This window comes from Juglans regia, chromosome 10 (assembly GCF_001411555.2).
Source record: "Juglans regia cultivar Chandler chromosome 10, Walnut 2.0, whole genome shotgun sequence".
Taxonomy (NCBI): domain Eukaryota; kingdom Viridiplantae; phylum Streptophyta; class Magnoliopsida; order Fagales; family Juglandaceae; genus Juglans; species Juglans regia.
The window spans coordinates 21310682-21324624 of NC_049910.1; positions in this window are offsets into that span (position 1 = coordinate 21310682).

The following is a 13943-nucleotide window of genomic DNA, read 5'->3' on the forward strand; positions in this document are numbered from 1 at the left end:
AAAAAGAAAGTTAGTGAAAAACCTCACACACTCCCTTACGTGTTTGCACTCGAATAATGGCACTCCACTCGTGTTTCACTCTTAATTGGCCTTTTCCCAATAATAGTCTCACACTCTCTTGCCTTTTACCTCAAGAGCTTTCCCACTCAAGTTCTTTCAGAACTAAATGAACTCAATCAAGACAAGGCAACCTTGTTTTATCCCAACTAGTAATTAGATCCAGGAAACAAGAACAAGAGAAACATGAAGGAATAAAAATGACACGAGAATCAATGAAGTTATACCAATAAAAGAGTAACAATAAGACAAGATACCAACTTGAGTGATGTATGCAGCAGCCCCTTTGATTATAAGGTTTAATCAACAAATTTCTTTCTTTCTCTTTGTTGTAACTATGTAGCAACTTTGAATATGCTACCTTCTCTTTTCTTTTCATTTTTTTTTTTTTTTTCGAATTTTCTTTTCTTTCCTTTTCCTTTCCTTTCTTTTCTTTTCTTTTCTTTTCTTTTCCTTTCTTTTCTTTTCTCTAATTCATCCACAAACAGAAATATTCAATTGTGAAAACCAACCAATTGAATTCAAACACACAAGCATGGACAATGAAGTAGAAGAGAATCAATGGAACGACACTCCAAGCAATTGACAAACTTAGAGATGCAGGAAACCCTAGAATTTTGAAACCCTAGGTGATGCAAATTTCAGCCAAACCCAAAATCCTAAGAATTTCGACAGTCTACTTTTTGTTTCTATTTTTTTTTTTTGGTAACCCTAGAACAATGAAGCCCTAGAATTAAATTTAAGGATGCTAGAATTAAAAGATAGAATCAGACCTGATTGGAAACCTTGCTCTGAATACCAAATGATATGAACCCGCGGGAACGAAATCCCTTGAACCCACAATCAATTTGAAAACTCCCCAAGAAAGCCAAAATCAAGTCAAGGATGGAGAATCTAGACCCGATGAGAACTCGTTTCAAGAACCTAGATTATATTAAAATCTAGACCTGTTGAAGAACCCGTCTCAAGAACCCAGATTACAAAGGAGGAACGCCACAAAAGTTGTAATTTACCTTTGATAAGTTCAAATGTTCAATTAAGAACAAGAGGAGATAAACTCAACTCACAATGAATAAATTCATCAAATTTTATAAACTTCATAAACTAATTAGAATGAGGCTACATAGAGTATTTAAAGCAAAACCTTATGAAACCCTAGCCAAAATAAACCCCCATCTTCCAAAAGTGCCCCTGGATGAACAGTGCCGCGGCTACAGTAACCCTAACCCTAGTTCAATAAAATAATAAATTTCCCAACATGCCCTTACATAGGCCCCCTTAAGTGCTTTCCATAATAAACTCAATTATTCTAAACTAATAAAATAAGTTCTTTAAATGAATTAAATAAGTTGAAACTCTTCAAGAACCCAAAGCTTTTAAGTCTTGTCGTTGCCCTCTTCCGTAGCTGATCAAATGAATTCAAACAAGATCTTATCCTTCAACCCCCCCCATCTTGAATGTTGGGCTCTTGCTAAACTTGTCCCAAGTGGATTTCATCAATCCTTGCATTGTCTCCTTGATCTTCTTGGCCCATCTAGAAGTTGCAAATGATCTTTAAGACTAGCCCATCTTGGTTCCCATCATCAAAGGTAAGGCAGTAAGCGGATTAAAGCCATAAACAATTTCAAAAGGAGAATAAGAATTAGTAGTATGCAAAGTTTTATATGCACACTCTAATAAGAGCAAATGATACTCCCGCAAACGTCTATGTAACAATTCAATGAATGGCAAATGATATGCCCACAAACGTTCATGAAACACACCTAAAACTTTCCTTACATCAAAATGATCCCTCCAATTATATGCAAACTCAATGAATGGCAAGTAATACTTGAACAAATATTCATGCAACACGCTAATGAATGACAAATGGTACTTCCACACATTTACAACAAGAACGAGTGGTCGCAAAAATGCTTATGCGCCACTTGGGCAAAATACTTACAAAGAAGAAGAAAAAAAAGGGAAAGGGAGAGAAAGAAAAAAGAAGAATGAGCAATTGAATTCCCCCATCAAGCAGGTTAATGAGAATTGGCAGGGTAAATGAAGGGATAAAAACCCCCGTCCCAGTGGGCCAAGCCGAACGGGAAATAAGAGGCCTATTCCACATCCAAGAGATCCATTCAACCCGACCAAGAGACTCGCAAGTTGGTAAAAACGGAGATCGAGGAAAAACTGGCGCAAGAAAATGATGAAGTACCGACAGAGTTGACAAGGGCTAATGCTCACAGACCTGTTCGACACCTCAGGCACTCATGAGCTAGGGCTGCTGGAAGGCGTGTGGGAGAAGCAACCGCCACCCACACCCTGAGGGGGTAAAAAGTAGGCATGACCGGCACTGGCCGAGAGGTCGTCGATGTATCAGCTAGAGACCCACGCCGCATTAATTATTTTTGTATGATACGCTACAACACATTAAATGCTTCGGGCATCCAAAGTATGAAAGTGATGGGACTACCCCTAACAACATGTGCAAGTTGCTCTCTCCAGACCTCAAATAAAAGCTTACCACAAGGTACATTCGGAGTTACGCAAAAATTATATTGGTAACACCATTAAAGAAAACTGACTTAGGCATCGAAAGGTCCCCAGACCACCCCTAAGTCTCCTCTAAATTTGTGTTTGTGCAGGACAGGAAGCCAACCCCCCAGTTGTCCGAGGAGACTTGGCTAAAGCATGCAAAACACGTCCAAAACAAATACTATGCTAGTATGTGTTAATTACTATAAAATAATGTACTTATACTATAATATAAATAGACTAATAATTTAGTATATGTAAACATCATAGTATTACTAGCATACATAATCAAGTATAGAAATAAGTTAGACACTAGTATATAACATATAATAAGATAATATGGTATAAGTCTAGTATAAAAATAAATTAGGCACCAGTAAGGGTGAAGAAAAAAAAAACCGGTTAAACCAAACCGAATCAAACCGAAATCGAAAAAACTGAAAGCTCTGGTCTCGATTCTTAGATTTTTGAAACCAAACCGGTTTATATCGGTTCGATTTCAAAATATGTCAAAAATCAAATTGAACCAGATTGATTGTACCTTTAATTGTTAGAGGATTTTATTTAGGGAGTTAGTTATTTCTTTTGAAAGATATTTGAGAAAATGATGCATTTGTTGAGATTTGGTAGATGCTTTTTATTATTATTTATTTATAATTGGAGTTCAATTTCATGTCTTTGGATGAACATTTACATATTAAAGCATTGGCATTGGACTAGCCAAATGCTAGCCAAGTCCAAATTTTGACAAAAAATTTTCCAAAATAGCTGCATGGAACTAGCTAAATCACTTCAAGTCAAGTTATGAGCTACAGTAAATGGAAAACCAAAACCATATTTGGTGAGTTACTGTTCACCAACCAAAAGAATATTTTATGAAAAAATATTCCCACTTTTCTCACTCACTCTCGCGTCTCCTCTCTCCCTTCATTCCCTTTCTCTTTCTTTCTTCTTTCTTTCTTTTTCATTTAATCCTATTGCCTCAAACTCCAATAATTTGTTTGGACAGTAAAAATTAAATTATTAATTAATATATGGAGTATATTTGAAAAATCTAAAAGAAATTATTAAAATACATAATATTATATTATTATTATTTTGACTTTGGAATAGCTAGTCCTACGTGGATTAGCCTTTTCAAAGGTTTTGGTTAAAACCAAAACTTCAAGTTTTAGTCAAACTTTAGAGTTGACACATTCTCAATGCTCTTATTGAGGTTTTTTTCTATATTATTTGGAGTTTATACTTTTATTTTTGGGATGTGGTATGAACTCACTTTCTAGCCAATCGGACGCGGGCGTGACATGGCTCGAGATGGATCTTGCCACATTGACACGAGGTGGCTGCATATCACTTTGTCCAAGGTAGTTCTCGCCATGCCATCGTCAAGATGACTATAAACCCCATCCATGGTGGCTCTCGACACCTTGTCGTGAGATTTTAGCCCCGGTTTGGATTATAAACTCACATCAACTCATTTCATCTCATATCATGATTATAATTTTTTCAAATTCCCACACAAGATATAATAAACAATTTAATTTTTTCAAATATCAAAATAATAATAATATTAAAAAATAATATTCTAACAATATTTTATTCTACTATTTACAAACTATCTCAACTCATCTCTAAATCCAAATTGCACTACAAGTTTCTCCTGTAGTGCCCCTATGTGATTGACTATAACTACAGGTTTCCCCTCTGTCATTTGTTTCTTCTCTTGTACTTTGCACTCTCTCTCTCTCTCTCGCCAAAATGGCAAAATCCACAAGCCCTCCTTGCAACCCAGCCTTGCCGCCATCTACGGCACCACCTCCACCGTCGTGCCTCGCCGGCGACAACCCCTCCTCCCTTTTGGCCTTACTCTCAGAGTCTCTCTCTCTCTCACAGCATCTCCCTCCCGATCTCTTGTTTCTCTCCCTGGGGTTTCCTTCACCGCCCATTGCCACTACTGTAACAGCCCGCTAGAAATTCATTGGTGGAATTTCTATTGACTTTAGGAATCTCGTGAAAACCCCATAATTTTTTACAAATCGACCAATTGCATAGGTTTTAGTCTGTCAACATAGTCAGTGTTATCACTCACTATGCTGCTAGAAATATGAGTTTTATTTATTTGAGGTGGATAGAAGTGTCAGAATGCATTATAGTCTACGCCATTAGACTCAGTGGATTATTTAGAATTTTATGGCGCAATATCCTATTTTCATAATTCCGGACGAAACTTCTGTTGGAAATTGTGAAATTATTTTTAGGGGCACTTCGAGGTTGAATTTCGGTATAATATTTTCACTGTAGGTTAATATGAATATTTAGGAATTTTTAGTGTTAAGTTTATGATTCACTTTTTCGGAGTGAATAGTAACCTCGATAAGCGCACCAATTGCAGTATTTCAAAATCATTGTGTGGAATGTCCAAATTAGATTAGAGAAGTTTAATTTGGACACTTGGCAAGATCTTAGCCACACTTAGTGAATAATATTAGACACTTGGCACCATGAGGAATGTTTGTTGGATTTGAAGGAATCAACGTGTGAGATCATGCCACTTAAGCAAAACCTTGTTTCATCTACTCAACCAAATTGTGCCAGACCAAAGAGGTTTTCAATCCTAGTGAAACCCTAAATGGTGGGAATCCAATTGAAAGCCCAAAAGCTTTGTTGAAATCGAAACCCTAAACGGTTTCCCCGAAACCCTAAACGGTTTCCCCAAAACCCTAAAGTTGGCCTCTAAACATTTTCTAATCCGATTTCTAGTATTGTGTTTAATCACTTGATTAAATCACTTCCACATGCTATTAATCCTTCAAATTTGTGTTAGAACATCATTATCTAACCTTGTTAACTTTGAAAAATTGATTGGACCAAGTGATATTGGATTTGGGCTTGATAGCAACCCAAACCCTCTTTAAACCTCAAAATCTAGGCCCATTCGGTTTAGGCCCATTAAGGCCCACGGAATTGATCACCATTAGCATTGCTTCATGGCTAAGTTTTGTACCCCCACTTGGCTGGCTAGATCTGTACAAGAAGGGCCTAGAAGGTTCTTGAAATACATAGCAAAAGGGCCACCTCACTCATTCACTCTTACACTCCACCTTAAGAAAAGATCTTGGACTGATTTTTATGAGAAGAAAAGGCCAACACTCAACCTTCACTTCAGTCCTATCACTCTCCATAACTTGTGTAAGAGGCTCTCCAGTCCACTTCCCACGAAAAGCAACTCTCCTTTACACTTTTCCTTCATAGAACACAAAAGACACTCTCGGACAGTTTTTCTTACCTCTTTTGAACGCCCGTTTCTAAGCTTTTGTAAGTGTTTTCTCGCAAAGTTTCCTTCATGAAAGTTGTTTATTTTGGAGTCTAGTTTATGTGGATATCTTATTAGTTCCATTTGGAGATCATTTGATTGGTAAAAAGTTGTTTAGACCCCAGAAAGGTCATTCTGGGCGATAAACTGGAGAGTGTGTTATATTTTGGAGTTTTTGACTAAGCTAATGAATAGATCTCGGTCCGAAATTTTTATGGAGTACTGTTAACATGTGTATATGATTATTGGTTGAGGATTTGTTGCATGATTAAAAGTTTTGGTGAAATATTTTCTTAGGTCTAGAAACTTAGAAACTGGAAGAGGAAAAACAGTTTCTGTTTTGAGAAAGTTTGAAGCTTTTATGGTTTAATCTTATTCCAATGGCTTTGTTATTTTTATTAGAAGATCCTAAGCATCTTATATACATGTTAGAATGTTATTTTGAAGATATTTGATGTTAGTTTCGAAGATATGAAATTTTATGCAAGGAGGTATTCAGTTAGGCCAAAGTGATGTTGTTCTTGGCTAAATTTATGTTTTGGTTGATGTTTAACCATGTGATCTTGAATTTGATGCTTGGATCTGTTTTAGAACATCTTTTTAAACCATGTGATGTTTGGGTTTGAAGATCACATCTTTATTAGTCATGGATCAAGAGGTTGATCAAAACAAGTTAGAAACAAAATTCTGTTTTTAACTTAGAAGAGAAACCAAAAAGTTCAAGTATGGTTTTAGTGATTTTGATGACTTTTGTTCATGATTCAAAACATGATTATTCTTAATAATATGTTATGAGTGTAGTAGAAGAAAAATTTTGGTTTAATCATGAGTTTTGAGATTTGAAAGAATTACAACAAAAAGTAAAGGAAATAGCCTTGTAAGTTTCGGCCATATAGAGTTTTGATGGTTGTGTTTAGTTTTAAATTTTTCTGAATTGATATTTGAGCTTAGGACAAAATTTACATAAGGTATGTAAATTTTGGTGATTTTTGGAGTTAGGATGCAAAATCCTTAAGTTAGAGGTAAAATGGTCATTTTCCCACATGTAGAGGGTAAAATGGTAATTTTACTCTAAGTTGATATTTTTCCATATTCCTAATTGTTAGTGATTAAGTTCTAACTTTTTAGAAATCATTACTTTCAGTTTCCCGTGATCGCACTTGAGTTTTGTCTCGAAGCGCGAAGATCGAGGTAAGTTAGCTTTTAACTTACTATCAGTTTAGGGTGTATGAATGATCAGTAAGGGAACTAAATTGTATGTATGCATGTTATCATATGTGCCATGCCAAGTCATTACATATTTATCTGTTACACAGAATTTATTCTGTCATGAATTATTCATCTATTACACAAGATATTCTGTCACATATTGCTAGTATGTCATGTTAAGTTAAGTATGCCATCTGTTACATGTATTTCATGTCACGTAATATTCACTGTCACATGTTACGCCATGTTAAGAAATGTTGTCTGTTACATGGTATGCTATGTTACGAAATGTTGCCTGTTACATGTATGCCATGTTATGAAATGTTGTCTGTTACATTTATGTTTCAAAGTATGTCATGTTTGTCATCTTACGTTCATGTCACGTTACGCTACGTCAAGATTTATGTCTTTTATGTCACGTTCATGTTACGTCACGTTACGAAATGTCATGTATGCCAGTTAAGTTATTCATGTCAATCACGACCCTAAGCGCTAGGATGGGGTAATATCCTAGTGGAACTCCTTTGTTCACGCTGGAGTGTCTAAATAGGTGTGAAATTCCCTGGGTTGACGAAGTACAGTCAACAGGTTGCGAATGGGGCCTAATTAGCTGGTCACCGGAGCGCGCCAGGCACTAACGCCGATGGTGCCACACATTATGTTACGTGTGTCCACAGCAAGTGTGGCACAAACAGATAAGTCATGGGGCCACAACAACTGTGGAGCATGAAGTATGGGGCCACAACAACTGTGGAGCATACACTACGTGAGACACAGCAATTGTGACACGTAGAATACGTGGGGCCACAACAACTGTGGAGTACGTATTAACGCACTCACAGCTGGTATAGAAACCTGTGATGTGATGCGGTAATCGGCAGGGACACACGGCTCAAGGGGACCTGTGTAGCACCCATATGGTCACGTTAATGATTAAGTCTATTGAATAAGATTCCAAGTTCAAGTCATGTTTCACGTTATGTTATGTTCAAGTTTACGATCACGCAATCATGGTAATCCCATGAGATAAGAATATGTTTCAAGTTCATGTTATGTTATGTTCACGTTCACGTTATATTCCAAGTTCACATTTATGTTATGTCATGCTCAGGTTCAAGTTATGTTCAAGTTCATGTTCAAATTATGCATGTTCACGTTTATGCTATGTTTCAAGTCCATGTTATGTTTCAAGTTCACGTTCATGCTATGTTTCAAGTCCATGTTATGTTTCAAGTCACGTTCATGCTAAGCTTCAGTTTCAGTTTAAGTTATGCCAGTTATGTTATGTTGTATGTCAAGTTATGCTATGATTACTTATGATTTGATTATGCATTCATGCTTTTACTGCCATGCATGCATAATTAACCTGTGTGGAAGTTTCCTGTTAACTTGCTGAGATTTGTAATCAAATCTCACTGTGGTAGTCCCAACTACCATTCCCCCCGAATGGTAGATTTTGTTACAGGATCTGAAGGAGAATCGAGAATCGACCAACTGGAAATGATCGACTAAGCGATGGTGTGACGTAGATGGTAGTACAGTAGTTACCTCAGGTTACTACTTGTATTTGTGGTGTTCAATCTCCAACACTCTTTTGATCACAACCATTTTGGACTAGTGTTGTGATCTCAGTTGTTTAGTACGTCATTATGTATGAAGTATGTTGTAAGTATTTGGGATATTTCGGTTTGGTGCATAGTATTGCTAAAGAAAAAAATTATCCGCTGCGAATATTGCATAATGCTATATGCATGTTAGGAATATTGCATCTTATATGTCATGAACGGGGGCAGGTAACCTTGTGTTGCATGTCTCGACGCTTCAAATGTTCGTCAGATCCCAAGCGGAATTTGGGGGCGTCACAATTACGGTCCACCATCCACCTCCACCACCACACCTTGTCGATTGACTACCTCTGCCAGCCACCTTCGTTTCAAGTTCCTCTCTCTTTCTCTCAGCTCTGCCTCTCAGCTCTCTCTGTTTCGATTTTTCTAAGGCTCTAACTTGTAAATAGTAAAATAAAATATTATTAGAATAATATTTTTTAATATTATTATTATTTTGAGATTTGAAAAAATTGAATTGTTTATTATATCTTATGTGGGAATTTAAAAAAATTATAATGTTGATATGAAATGAGATGAGTTGAGTTGATGTGAGTTTATAATCCAAACCGGGGCTAAAAATAAGAAGAACTAAAAATTAATCAATGATGTATGTCATCAAAAGGTGATCCCACCATGGCTTGGGATCACTGCTCTTTTGGAGGTACATGGATCTTGGGAATTTGCTTTTTTTTTTTTTTGTTAAAATAACTTCGAGAGTAATCCTTTTTACTGCTATATATAGGCAATAATTGATCGATGTTATATTTTGGGCAAATCTAGAGTTTGGGATTTTGGATTAGGCTTCAGACGAACTTTTATTTTTAGCTATCCCAGTGCCTACTCTTGGATTTGTACCCTATTGAAAAGTATTCTTATATCTCTCATAGCTTGTCTCTCTTTTTCTTTTTCTTTTTTTGTGGTTTTTGTCTGATCTGCTTGTGATTCGATGGTTTTTGTGATCTAATGGTTTTTTGGGTTTTTGTGATCTGACTTGCAATTAGTAGAAACTGGAAACTAAACTCAGAAATTGGGTTGAAGATTGCTTATATGAACTCCACCAACAATTGTGATGAAACCCGATAACAATGATGGCTTGGAACCCCAAGATCGTATTGACAAGATTTGTTGAGCCTTGACCAGTCACCCAACTAGATGAAAACCAAGACTACAAAGGATTGAAAACGCCACACCCAGAAATCAGAATCAAGGTGATAAGTTTGGAACTTGAACGCCACAAGATTAACTTGATAAGTTCAAAGAGTTCTTTGAAGAACCAAGAGGAACACAAGACCTCACAAAGACAATTAAGCTTCTGAAATTTCAAATCTGATATTAAAACTCAAAATAACCCCTCTATATACTTGGAACAACCCTCCAAGAATAGGAAAAGTCATAACTACAGCTTTAAACGCAACACAAATATAAACATAACAAGTCCCACGATTTTTAGGCCTCTTGGACTTCTAGAGGCAGCCAGAAATGACTAAATGACTAAATTCAATGTATTTCACGTACCCAGGCAAGACCAAATTCATTCACCTATTTAATATTCTTGAAACTTAACAAATTCACGTCCTTTAATGGTCAGACCATTCATCATATTTCTATGTGCTAATTAGCCTCTTCAATTTCCTTGATGACATGGACTAAGTTTTGAATATTATTTGAGCCCATCTTGGTCTTTTTAGAATCAGCCCAATTCTCTTGGATTAGCCCATTTAGTGCTTCCTTGAAACGTTTGGCTCTAAGTCTTGTAATTGGGCCACTAGGAAGTGACAAAGGGTCTTGTGCAAATTCAGCTCCATTCTCACTTGTATGATCAGCATGTCCAGCTCCTTGGTTTGCATCATTCTCCCCCTCTTGAGAAGGATTTGTCCTCAAATCATCACCTACATCAAAAGGAGACAAATCAGCAACATTAAAGCTTGCACTGACACCATACTCACCTGGTAAGTCAAGCTTGTAGGCATTATCATTGATGCGTTCTACTACTTGAAATGGCCCGTCACCCCGAGCTAGGAGTTTTGAACGCCGCTTCTCTGGAAAACGGTCCTTCCTTAAGTGCAACCAAACCCAATCTCCTGGTTGAAACACTACCTTTTTGCGTCCCTTGTTGGCTTGATGGACATATTGTTTAGTCTTCCTTTCAATGTTCAGCCGTGCCTTTTCATGAATCATCTTTACAAATTCTGCCTTCTTTTTGCCATCTAAGTTCACATGTTCACTCAAAGGTAAAGAAGTTAAATCCAAAGGTGATAATGGGTTAAAGCCATAAACAATTTCAAATGGTGAAAACTTAGTTGCAGAATGTATACTTCTATTGTAAGCAAATTCAACATGTGGCAAACAATCTTCCCATGCTTTCAAGTTCTTTTTAATGATAGCACGCAACAAAGACGACAAAGTTCTATTTACTACTTCAGTTTGGCCATCCGTTTGTGGATGACAAGTAGTAGAAAACAACAACTTAGTTCCCAGCTTTCCCCACAAAGTCTTCCAAAAGTAACTCAAAAACTTTGCATCCCTATCAGAAACAATGGTCTTAGGCATACCATGTAACCTAACAATTTCTTTGAAGAACAAATTAGCTATATGTGATGCATCATCAGTTTTATGACATGCAATGAAGTGTGCCATCTTGGAAAATCTATCTACCACCACAAAAACTGAATCTCTCCCCCTTTTAGTCCTAGGTAAACCTAAAACAAAATCCATAGAAATATCAGTCCAAGGTTCACTAGGTATTGGCAAAGGGGTGTACGTAATGGGGTTTCAACTTAGACTTAGCCTGTTTACACGTGATACACTTCTCACAAATTCTTTCCACATCACGTTTTATATGAGGCCAAAAAAAATGTTCATGCAAAATTCCTAAAGTCTTAGCTACACCAAAATGACCCATCAAACCACCACCATGAGCTTCTCTCACAAGCAATTCGCGCAAAGAACATATTAGCAAACACAGTTTATTTTCCCGAAACAAAAATCCATCATACCTATAAAACTTACCAAACACCATTTTTTTCACATGCATTGAACACATCACCAAAATCAGAATCTTGAGCATACAATTCCTTAATGTATTCAAAGCCAAGCATTTTTGTATCTAAAATGGAAAGTAAGGCATACCTTCGAGACAATGCATCAGCCACCACATTTTCCTTACCTTGCTTATATCTGATCACATACGGAAATGTTTCAATGAATTCCACCCACTTGGCATGGCGTTTGTTCAACCTTTGCTGTCCTTTCAAATGCTTCAAAGACTCATGATCTGTGTGAATCACAAACTCCTTTGGCCATAGATAGTGTTGCCAATTTTCCAAAGCCCTCACCAAGGCATACATCTCCTTATCATAAGTAGGGTAATTTAGGGCTGCCCCACTCAACTTTTCACTGAAATAAGCAATTGGACGGCCTTCTTGCATCAAAACAGCTCCAATACCTATGCCTGAAGCATCACACTCAATTTCAAAAGTTTTAGCAAAGTTAGGTAAAACAAGCAAAGGCGCATTAGTTAACTTTTTTTTATCAGACTAAATGCCTTTTCTTGTTCTTTTCCCCACTTAAACGGCACATTTTTCTTGATGACTTCAGTAAGAGGGGCGGCTAAGCTACTAAAATCACGCACAAACCATCTATAGAAGCTAGCTAAGCCGTGGAAACTCCTCACTTGGCTGACTGTTGTAGGCGTTGACCACTCTTGGATTGCCTTCACCTTTTCCTCATCCACCTCAATTCCTCTCTTGCTAACAACAAAACCAAGAAACACAAGTTTATCCGTGCAAAAGGTGCACTTTTTGAGGTTAGCAAACAACCTTTCTTTCCTTAGAATTTCCAAAACAGATTTCAAATACATTACATGTTCTTCCAATTTTTTGCTATAGATCAAGATATCATCAAAATACACAACTACAAATCTGCCAATAAATGCTAGCAAAACATGATTCATCAAACGCATAAATGTGCTCGGAGCATTAGTTAAACCGAAAGGCATCACTAACCACTCATACAAACCATATTTAGTCTTAAAAGCAGTTTTCCATTCATCACCTTCTTTCATCCTAATCTGATGATATCCACTCTTAAGATCAATTTTTGTAAAGACACAAGAACCATGCAATTCATCCAGCATATCATCTAGTCTAGGAATGGGATGACGATACTTTACCGTTATGTTGTTGATGGCTCGGCAGTCAACACACATCCTCCATGTTCCATCCTTCTTAGGAACTAACAGCACCGGAACCGCACAAGGACTCATACTTTCACGCACAAACCCCTTCTCCAATAATTCACTTACTTGCCTCTGAAGTTCCTTGGTCTCCTCGGGATTACTCCTATAAGCAGGTCGGTTTGGAATTGATGCACCAGGTATGAAATCAATTTGATGTTCAATCCCTCGGATTGGAGGTAAACCATAAGGTACCTCTTCAGGAAGGACATCTTCAAACTCCTGCAAAAGAGAAACAATATTGCTCGGCAAAGCACCGACGAGATCATTAGTACATAAAAGAGCCTCCTTGTACATGAGTACAATAAGGGGCTGGTGTGAAAATAATGCTCTCTTGATCTCACTTTTTTTTGCAATGTAATTGAATTTTTCCTCTCTTGCTCTCACTATAGCCGAAATCCTCTCTCTTTCTTTTTCACTCTGATCAATGTTTTTCTCTCCTTTTTTTAAAGTCTTTTTTTTCAGTTTCGGCCTTCCTTTCCTTTTCCTTTTTTTTTTCATTCGAACTTTGTAACTTTAATTGGTCCTCCCTGACCTGTTTTGGAGTTAATGGCACAAGAGTAATAGGTTGCCTATTAAGAGTGAAGGAATACTTATTTGTGAATCCATCATGCGTAACCCTCAGATCATACTGCCATGGTCTTCCCAACAGTAAATGGCATGCGTGCATAGGAACCACATCACAAAGCACCTCATCCTCATATTTGCCAATGGATAATGCCACCAACACTTGTCTTGTCACCTTGATTTCCCCACATTCATTCAACCACTGAAGCCGGTAAGGTTGAGGATGTTTCAAGGTAGTTAAAGCCAATTTCTCCACCAAGTAAGTGCTGGCTACATTTGTGCAACTCCCACCATCGATAATGATACTGCAAACTTTGTTATTTACAAAGCACCGAGTATGAAACAAGTTCTCCCTTTGGTTACTTTCTTCCTCCTTAACCTGCACATTGAGAACTCGTCTTGCAACCAATAAATCTCCAACCACAGCATTTTGCTC